Source organism: Arachis ipaensis, chromosome B8 (genome assembly GCF_059453495.1).
Source record: "Arachis ipaensis isolate K30076 ecotype BB chromosome B8, ASM5945349v1, whole genome shotgun sequence".
Lineage (NCBI taxonomy): Eukaryota > Viridiplantae > Streptophyta > Magnoliopsida > Fabales > Fabaceae > Arachis > Arachis ipaensis.
Window position 1 is genome coordinate 39,000,412 of NC_142443.1, and position 10,161 is coordinate 39,010,572.

Sequence of the window (10,161 nt, forward strand, 5' to 3'; positions counted from 1 at the left end):
AAATGGAGGAGAGGGAGAAGGGTTTGTGTTTCGGCCAAGAAGGGAAAGAGAGGGTTGTGTTGTGTGAATTTGAAGAAGAATGGAGGGCTTTATATAGGGAAGGGAGGGGGGTAAGGTTCGGCCATAAGGGTGGGTTTTGGGTGGGAAATTGATTTTGAATTTTGAAGGTAGGTGGAGTTTATGAGGTAGGTTTATGGGGAAGAGTGGATGGATGTGAGTGGTGAAGTGGTGATAGGAAAGAGAGATTGAGGTGATTGGTGAAGAGTTTTGGGGAAGAGTGTTTATGGGATTGTGTGAAAGAGGGGTGAGAAGAAGTGAGTGGAGGTAGGTGGGGATCCTGTGGGGTCCACAGATCCTGAGGTGATCCTGTGGGGTCCACAGATCATGAGGTGTTCAAGGATTTACAACCTTGCACCAAATTAGGCATGCAAAATGCCCTTGCACACAACTCTGGGTGTTCAGCGCCAGATTGGTGCTTGTTCTGGGCGTTGAACGCCCATTTGTTGCCCATTTCTGGCGTTGAACGCCAGAACCATGCTTGTTCTGGGCGTTCAGCGCCAGCTCTTCTCCAGGGTGCAATTCTGGCTTTCAAACGCCCAGATGCTGGCCATTTTGGGCGTTCAGCGCCAGAACCATGCTCTGTTCTGGCGTTGAACGCCAGCCAGATGCTTCTTACTGGCGTTTAAACGCCAGTAAGGTCTTCCTCCAGGGTGTGATTTTTCTTCTGCTGTTTTTGATTCCGTTTTTACTTTTTATAATTATTTTGTGACTCCACATGATCATGAACCTAATAAAACATGAAAAACAATAAAAATAGAATTAGATATATAAAAATTGGGTTGCCTCCCAACAAGCGCTTCTTTAATGTCAATAGCTTGACAGTGGGCTCTCATGGAGCCTCACAGATGTTCAGAGCATTGTTGAGACTTCCCAACACCAAACTTAGAGTTTGGATATGGGAGTTCAACACCAAACTTAGAGTTTGGTTGTGGCCTCCCAACACTAAACTTAGAGTTTGACTGTGGGGGCTCTGGTTGACTCTGTTTTGAGAGAAGCTTACTGTGCTTCCTCTCCATGTTTACAGAAGGATAACCTTGAGTTGTAAACACAAGGGAGTTCTCATTCAATTGAAGGACTAGTTCACCTCTGTCAACATCAATCACAGCTCTTGTTGTGGCTAGGAAGGGTCTTCCAAGGATGATGAATTCATCCTCATCCTTCCCAGTATCTAGGACTATGAAATCAGCAGGGATGTAAAGGCCTTGAACCTTTACTAACACGTCCTCTACTTGTCTATAAGCCTGTTTTCTTGAATTGTCTGCCATCTCTAATGAGATTTTAGTGGCTTGTACCCCAAAGATTCCCAGTTTCTCTATTACAGAGAGGGGCATGAGGTTTATCCCTGAACCAAGGTCACATAGAGCCTTCTCAAAGGTCATGGTGCTATGGTACAAGGTATTAGGAACTTTCCAGGATCCTGTTTCTTCTGAGGCAATGTCAGTTGATCCAGATCACTTAGTTCATTGGTGAACAAGGGAGGTTCATCTTCCCAAGTCTCAATGCCAAATAATTTGGCATTCAGCTTCATGATTGCACCAAGGTACTTGGTGACTTGCTCCTCAGTAACATCCTCATTCTCTTCAGAAGAGGAATACTCATCAGAGCTCATGAATGGCATAAGGAGGTTCAATGGAATCTCTATGTTCTCTAGATGAGTCTCAGATTCCTTTGGTTCCTCAGAGGAAAACTCCTTATTGATCACTGGACGTCCCAGGAGGTCTTCCTCACTGGGATTTATGTCCTCCCCTTCCCTTACAGGTTCGGCCATGGTAATTAATTCAATGGCCTTGCACTCTCCTTTTGGATTCTCTTCTGTATTGCTTGGGAGAGTACTAGGAGGGATTTCAGTTATCCTTTTACTCAGCTGGCCCACTTGTGCCTCCAAATTTCTAATGGAGGACCTTGTTTCATTCATGAAACTTACAGTGGCCTTAGATAGATCAGAGACTAAGTTTGCTAAATTAGAGGTATTTTGTTCAGAGTTCTCTGTCTGTTGCTGAGTAGATGATGGAAAAGGTTTACTATTGTTAAACCTGTTTCTTCCACCATTATTAAAGCCTTGTTGAGGCTTTTGATCCTTCCATAAGAAGTTTGGATGATTTCTCCATGATGGGTTATAGGTGTTTCCATAAGGTTCACCCATATAATTTACCTCTGCTATTGCAGGGTTTTCAGGATCATAAGGTTCTTCTTCAGAAGATGCCTCTTGAGTACTGTTGGATGCAGCTTGCGTTCCATTCAGACTCTGAGAAATCATATTGACTTGTTGAGTCAATATTTTGTTCTGAGCCAGTATGGCATTCAGAGTATCAATTTCAAGAACTCCCTTCTTCATAGGCGTCCCATTACTCACATGATTCCTCTCAGAAGTGTACATGAACTGGTTATTAGCAACCATGTCAATGAGTTCTTGAGCTTCTGCAGGCATTTTCTTTAGGTGAATGGATCCACCTGCAGAAGTATCCAATGACATTTTAGCCAATTCAGATAGACCATCATAGAATATATCCAGGATGGTCCATTCTGAAAGTATGTCAGAAGGACACTTTTTGGTCAGTCCTTTGTATCTCTCCCAAGCTTCATAGAGGGATTCACCTTCTTTCTGTCTGAAGGTTTGAACATCCACTCTAAGCTTGCTCAGCTTTTGAGGAGGAAAGAACTTGGCTAAGAAAGCCGTGACCAGCTTGTCCCAAGAGTTCAGGCTATCTCTGGGTTGAGAGTCCAACCATACTCTAGCTCTGTCTCTTACAGCAAAAGGGAAAAGCATGAGCCTGTAGACTTCAGGATCTACTCCATTAGTCTTAACAGTATCACATATCTGCAAGAATTCAGTTAAGAACTGAAAAGGATCTTCAGATGGAAGTCCATGAAACTTGCAGTTCTGTTGCATCAGAAAAACTAATTGAGGTTTAAGCTCAAAATTGTTTGCTCCAATGGCAGGAATGGAGATGCTTCTTCCATGTAAATTGGAATTAGGTGCAGTAAAGTCACCAAGCATTCTCCTTGCATTATTGTTGTTGGGTTCGGCTGCCATCTTCTCTGGATTGTTGTAATTTAGCTTCTCTTAGTTTCCTCTTCAGAGTCCTTTCAGGTTCTGGATCAGCTTCAACAAGAATGCCTTTTTCCTTGTTCCTGCTCATAAGAAAGAGAAGAGAACAAGAAAAGAAGAGGAATCCTCTATGTCACAGTAAAGAGGTTCCTTATTATTAGTAGAAGAAGAAAAGGAATAGGGGTGAAGAAGAATGAAGAATCCAAACACAAGGGTAAGGATAGGAGCAGTGATGTGAGATGAAGAGAAGTGTTAGTAGATGAATAAATAATTAGAAGGAGATGAGGGAGAAGGATTTTCGAAAATTATTTTTGAAAAAGGGTTAGTGATTTTCGAAAATAGTTTTTGAAAAAGGTTAGTAATTTTCGAAATTTTAAAATCAAAAGTTAGAATAATTAGTTAATTAAAAAGAAATTTTGAAAAAGAGGGAAGGGATTTTCGAAAATTAGAGAGAGAGAGAGTTAGTTAGGTAGTTTTGAAAAAGATAAGAAACAAACAAAAAGTTAGTTAGTTAGTTGAAACAATTTTTGAAAAGATAAGAAGTTAGGAAGTTAGAAAGTTAGAAAAGATATTTTGAAATCAAATTTTTGAAAAAGATAAGATAAGAAGATATTTTTGAAAAGATATGATTGAAATTAGATTTTGAAAAAGATTTAATTTTTTTTTAAATCACAATTAATGACTTGATTCACAAGAAATCACAAGATATGATTCTAGAACTCAAAGTTTGAATCTTTCTTAACAAGCAAGTAACAAACTTGAAATTTTTGAATCAAAACATTAATTGATGATGTTATTTTTGAAAATTATGAGATAAAATTAAGAAAAGATTTTTGAAAAATATTTTTATAATTTTCGAAAATAACTAAGAAAAATGAAAAAGATTTGATTTTTGAAAAAGATTTTGAAAAAGATAAGATTTTTAAATTGAAAATTTGATTTGACTCATAAAAACAACTAGATTTTAAAATTTTTTTGAAAAAGTCAAATCTAATTTTCGAAATTTAAGAGAGAAAAAGGGGAAGATATTTTTTTGATTTTTGAATTTTTAATGATGAGAGAGGAAAACATGAAAAATGATGCAATGCATGAGAATTTTGGATCAAAACAATGAATGCATGCAAGAATGCTATGAATGTCAAGATGAACACCAAGAACACTATGAAGATCATGATGAACATCAAGAACATATTTTTGAAAAATTTTTTTATATGCAAAGAAAACATGCAAGACACCAAACTTAGAAATCTTTCATGTTTAGACTCTATGGATGCAAGAATGCATATGAAAAACAAGAAAAGACACAAAACAAGAAAACATCAAGATCAAACAAGAAGATTTACCAAGAACAACTTGAAGATCATGAAGAACACTATGAATGCATGAATTTTCGAAAAATGCAAGACGAACATGCAATTGACACCAAACTTAGAAATTGACTCAAGACTCAAACAAGAAACACAAAATATTTTTGAATTTTTTATGATTTTATGATTTTTTTTGGTTTTTTCGAAAATTATTTGAAAAAGAAAAAATAAGGATTCCAAAATTTTTAATATGAATTCCAGGAATCTTCAATTCTTAGTCTAAAGCTCCAATCTGAGGGTTAGGCATGGCTTAATAGCCAGTCAAGCTCTAGCATGTAAATTACATCCATTGAGGTGATTAGTTGAAGACCAATCCCAAAGCAGTTTGGGTATGGCTTTACAGCCAGATAGGATTCAATATGTTTCATGAAACACTAGAATTCATTCTTAAAAATTCTGAAGAAAAATATATTTTTGAAAACATTTTTTTTAAATTTTTTCGAAAACACGGGAGAAATTTTTGAAAGAATTTTTTTGAAAACGTTTTGAAAATAAGAAGAAAATTACCCAATCTAAGCAACAAGATGAACCGTCAGTTGTCCAAACTCGAATAATTCCCCGGCAACGGCGCCAAAAACTTGGTGCACGAAATTGTGATCATCAATGGCGCCATCAACATGGTACGCTCAATTGTAATCTCAACTTTTTATCACAACTTCGCACATTTAACCAGCAAGTGTACTGGGTCGTCCAAGTAATAAACCTTACGCGAGTAAGGGTCGATCCCACGGAGATTGTTGGTATGAAGCAAGCTCTGGTCATCTTGTAAATCTCAGTCAGGCGGATATAAAATGGTTATGGAGTTTTCGAAAATTAATAATAAAATAAGGATAGAAATACTTATGTAAATCCTTGGTGAGAATTTCAGATAAATGCATGGAGATGCTTTCGTTCCTCTAAACCTCTGCTTTCCTGCTGTCTTCATCCAATCAGTCTTACTCCTTTCCATGGCTGGCTTTATGTAAGGACATCACTGTTGTCAATGGCTACTTTTGATCCTCTCTGGAAAATGGTCCGATGCGCTGTCACTGCATGGCTAATCGTCTGGAGGCATCACCCTTGCCAATGGCTGCATCCCATCCTCTTGTGAAAATGGTCCAAATGCTCTGTCACAGCACGGCTAATCATCTGAGGTTCTCGATCATACTGGAATAGGATTCACCCTCCTTTTGCGTCTGTCACTACGCCCAGCACTCGCGAGTTTGAAGCTCGTCACAGTCATTCAATCCCAGAGTCCTACTCGGAATACCACAGACAAGGTTTAGACTTTCCGGACTCTCATGAATGCCGCCATCAATCTAGCTTACACCACGAAGATTCTGATTAAGAGATCCAAGAGATAATCATTCAATCGAAGGTAGAACGGAAGTGGTTGTCAGGCACGCGTTCATAGGGAATGATGATGATTGTCACATTCATCACATTCAGGTTGAAGTGCGAATGAATATCTTAGAAGCGGAATAAGTTGAATTGAATAGAAAAACAGTAGTACTTTGCATTAATCTTTGAGGAACAGCAGAGCTCCACACCTTAATCTATGGAGTGCAGAAACTCTATCGTTTGAAAATACATAAGTGATAATGGAGTTCATTGGTCTCGGCCCCAGAGGGGAATCGGAGTAACCAAGACTGCTAATACAATAGTAAAAAGTCCTTTTTATACTAAACTAGCTACTAGGGTTTACAGAAGTAAGTAATTGATGCATAAATCCACTTCCGGGGCCCACTTGGTGTGTGCTTGGGCTGAGCTTGAATGTTACACGTGCAGAGGCTCTTTTTGGAGTTGAACGCCAGGTTGTAACGTATTTCTGGCGTTCAACTCTGGTTTGTGACTTGTTTCTGGCGTTTAACTCCAGACAGCAGCGTAGAACTGGTGTTCAACGCCATTTTACGTCGTCTAAACGCGTTCAAAGTATGGACTATTATACATTGCTGGAAAGCCCTGGATGTCTACTTTCTAACGCAATTGGAAGCGCGCCGTTTTGAGTTCTGTAGCTCCAGAGAATCCACTTTGAGTGCAGGGAGGTCAGAATCCAACAACATCAGCAGTCCTTCTTCAACCTCTGAATCTGATTTTTGCTCAAGTCCCTCAATTTCAGCCAGAAAATACCTGAAATCATAGAAAAACACACAAATTCATAGTAAAGTCTAGAAATGTGAATTTAACATAAAAACTAATGAAAACATCCCTAAAAGTAACTAGATTCTACTAAAAACAATGCCAAAAAGCGTATAATTTATCCGCTCATCACAAAAAGAGTGCATCCTATGATGAGATCTTTTACCTTCTCTAGCTATAGTACCTTCTTAGGTTGCAGGCGTGCCATGATCTGGGGAGCTCTCGTCCATCGAGTTCGGACAGTCTGTAGTAGCCCTTTCCGAGTACTTTTACAACTCGGTAGGGTCCTTTCCAATTTGCTGCCAACTTTCCTTCTCCTGGTCGAGTTGTTCCAATATCATTTCGGATTAGGATGAGGTCGTTCTCTGTGAAACTTCTTGGCAATACCTTTTGATTATATCTGGAAGCCATTTGACGTTTTAGTGCTTCTTCCCTGATTCGAGCCCTTTCCCGAATTTCAGGTAGTAGGTCGAGTTCTTCCTTCTGAAGTTGAGAGTTGGCCTTTTCATTGTAGTGAACTACTCTGGGTGACCCTTCCTCGATCTCTACTGGGATCATTGCCTCCACTCTGTATGCTAGTCGAAAGGGTGATTCATTTGTCATGGAGTGTGGCGTCGTTCGATATGCCCATAGGACTTGCGGAAGTTCTTCGGCCCAAGCTCCCTTTGCATCTTGTAGTCTCCATTTTAGCCCTGCCAATATGACTTTGTTGGCAGCTTCGACCTGTCCATTGGCTTGAGGGTGTTCGACGGAGGTGAACTGGTGCTTTATATTTAAGTCGGCTACTAGTCTCCTGAAGCATGCGTCTGTGAATTGAGTGCCATTGTTTGTGGTTATGGAGTATGGAACCCCGAACCTCGTGACAATGTTCCTGTATAGGAATTTCTGACTTCTTTGAGTGGTGGCGCTGGCTAGGGGCTCTACCTCAATCCATTTTGTAAAATAGTCTACTCCGACTATGAGGAATTTTACTTGTCCTGATCCCTGGGGAAAGGGTCCGAGAAGATCAAGTCCCCATTTTGCAAATGGCCAGGGCGAGGTTACACTGATGAGCTCTTCTGGCGGGGCGATGTAAAAGTTGGCATGTTTTTGACATGGTGGACATGTCTTTACAAATTCTATAGCTTCCTTTTGTAGGTTTGGCCAATAAAATCCCGCTCGAAGTACTTTTTTGGCAAGAGCTTGTGCTCCGAGATGATTGCCACACATACCGCCGTGTACTTCTTCTAACACTTCCTTTGTGTTGTTGGTCGGCACGCATTTAAGTAGTGGTATTGAGATCCCTCTTTTGTACAGGATGTTGTTTATAATAGTGTAGTACTGTGCCTCCCTTTTTAATCTTTTCGCCTCTTTTTCCTCCGTGGGGAGCGTCTCTGCTTTGAGGTAGTTAATTATGGGGGTCATCCATCCTTGGTCCTAACTTGTGATGGCTAGGATTTTTTCTGCTTCCGATATTGACGGGTTCTGTAGCATTTCCTGGATAAGGCTTCTATTGTTGCCCCCTGGTTTGGTGCTGGCTAGTTTTGAGAGTGCGTCAACTCGGGCATTTTACTTGCGGGGTATGTGGTAGATTTTATATTCCTCGAGTTGTCCGAGCTGTTCCTTGGTTTTATCCAAATATTTTTTCATGGTGGGATCTTTGGCTTGATAGCTCCCTGTTATCTGTGAGGTGACTACTTGTGAATCGCTGTAAATGTTGAGTTTTTTAGCTCCAACCTCTGTAGCCAGCTTCAAACCGGCTAGTAACGCTTCGTATTCCGCTTGGTTGTTTGAGGCCGGGAATCCGAACTTGAGGGAGAGCTCAACTTGGGTTCCTTGGTTGCTTTCTATTATCACGCCTGCGCTGCTTCCAGTCTTATTTGAAGAACCGTCCACGTAGAGATTCCATTCTGTGGGGGTCTCCAAGGTATCTGTGAATTCTGCGATAAAATCGGCTAGGTACTGTGATTTAATGGCCGTCCGAGCTTCATATTGGAGGTCGAATTCTGATAACTCGACTACCCATTGTAAAATTCTGCCTGCTAAATCTGTTTTCTACAATATTCCTTTTATGGGCTGGTTAGTTCGAACCTTAATGGTGTGAGCCTGGAAGTACGGGCAAAGTCGTCGAGATGTTAGAATGAGGGTATAGGCAAACTTTTCTATTTTCTGGTAGTTCAGCTCGGATCCTTGTAGTGCTTTGCTAATGAAGTAGACGGGTTGTTGCCCACTTTCGTCTTCTCTGACTAGTGCTGAGGCTATTGCCCGGCTTCCTACTGCGAGATATAGTACGAGTGGTTCTCCTTCTCGTGGTCGAGATAAGATAGGCGGTCATCCTAAGAACTCCTTGAAGTCTTGGAAGGCTTGTTCACATTCTGTCGTCCCTTTGAACTGTTTTCCCTTCCTTAAAGTAGCATAGAAGGGGAGAGATCTTATCGCTGCCCCTGCTAAGAATCTGGATAGGGCAGCCAATCTCCCATTGAGTTGCTGTACTTCTTTGACACAGGTCGGGCTCTTCATGTTGAGTATGGCTTGGCATTTATCCGGGTTTGCTTCAATTCCTCTTTGTGAGAGCATGAAACCTAGGAATTTTCCTGCTTCTACCGCAAAGGTGCATTTTGCCGGATTAAGTCGCATGTCGTGCTTCCTTATGGTGTCGAACACTTGAGCCAGGTCGGACAATAATGTATCTTCGCTTTGTGTCTTTATCAACATGTCGTCCACATAGACTTCCATGATCTTTCCAATGTGGTCTGAGAAGACTTTATTCATCAGCCTTTGATAAGTAGCTCCTGCGTTCTTGAGACCGAAGGGCATTACGATGTAGCAGTACTTTGCTTTTGGCGTTAAAAATGAGGTCTTTTCTTGATCTGGTGGATACATGGGGATTTGGTTGTATCCCGAGTATGCGTCCATAAACGAGAGGTATCTATATCCGGAGGAAGCATCTACCAGAGCGTCGATACTTGGGAGTGGGTAAGGATCTTTTGGGCAGGCTTTGTTGAGATCTGTGTAATCGGTACACATTCGCCACTTCCCATTTGATTTTTTCACCAAGACGACGTTGGCTAGCCATAATGGATACTTGACTTCTCTTATGAATCCTGCCTCTAGTAGTGCCTGTATTTGCTCTTCCACTGCTTGGGATCGCTCTGGCCCAAGTTTTCTTTGTTTCTGCTGCATCGGCCGAGATCCCGGGTAGATCGCCAACTTGTGGCACATTAGCTTGGGGTCTATACCTGGCATATCTGCGGCTTTCCATGCGAAGAGATCGACATTATCGTGTAAGAATTGTATCAGTAATTCTTTTGAGTCTCCTCTTAGGATCGTTCCGATATTGGTTGTTTTGTCCGAGGTATCTCCGATTTGAACCTTCTCTATCTCGCCTTCCGGCTGCGAACGGAGTTCTTCTCGTTGCTGAATTCCGCCAAGCTCAATTGTATGAAACTCTTCTCCTCTGCCTCTGAGGTTTAGACTTTCTTTATAACAGCGGCGTGCCATCTTTTGATCTGCTTTTACCGTGGCTATCCCTTCTGTAGTTGGGAATTTCATGCATAGATGTGGAGTTGAGACTATTGCGCCGAGTTG

The 10,161-nt window shown here is 41.0% G+C and overlaps 1 non-coding gene across 1 annotated transcript; it reads left to right on the plus strand.

Moving 5' to 3' along the window:
• Window positions 1-2,591: 2,591 nt before the first annotated feature.
• On the plus strand, window positions 2,592-2,695 carry LOC148547754 (small nucleolar RNA R71). Its single transcript, XR_015898960.1, has one exon. It is a non-coding gene; the product is annotated as a small nucleolar RNA R71 (small nucleolar RNA).
• Window positions 2,696-10,161: the final 7,466 nt, after the last annotated feature.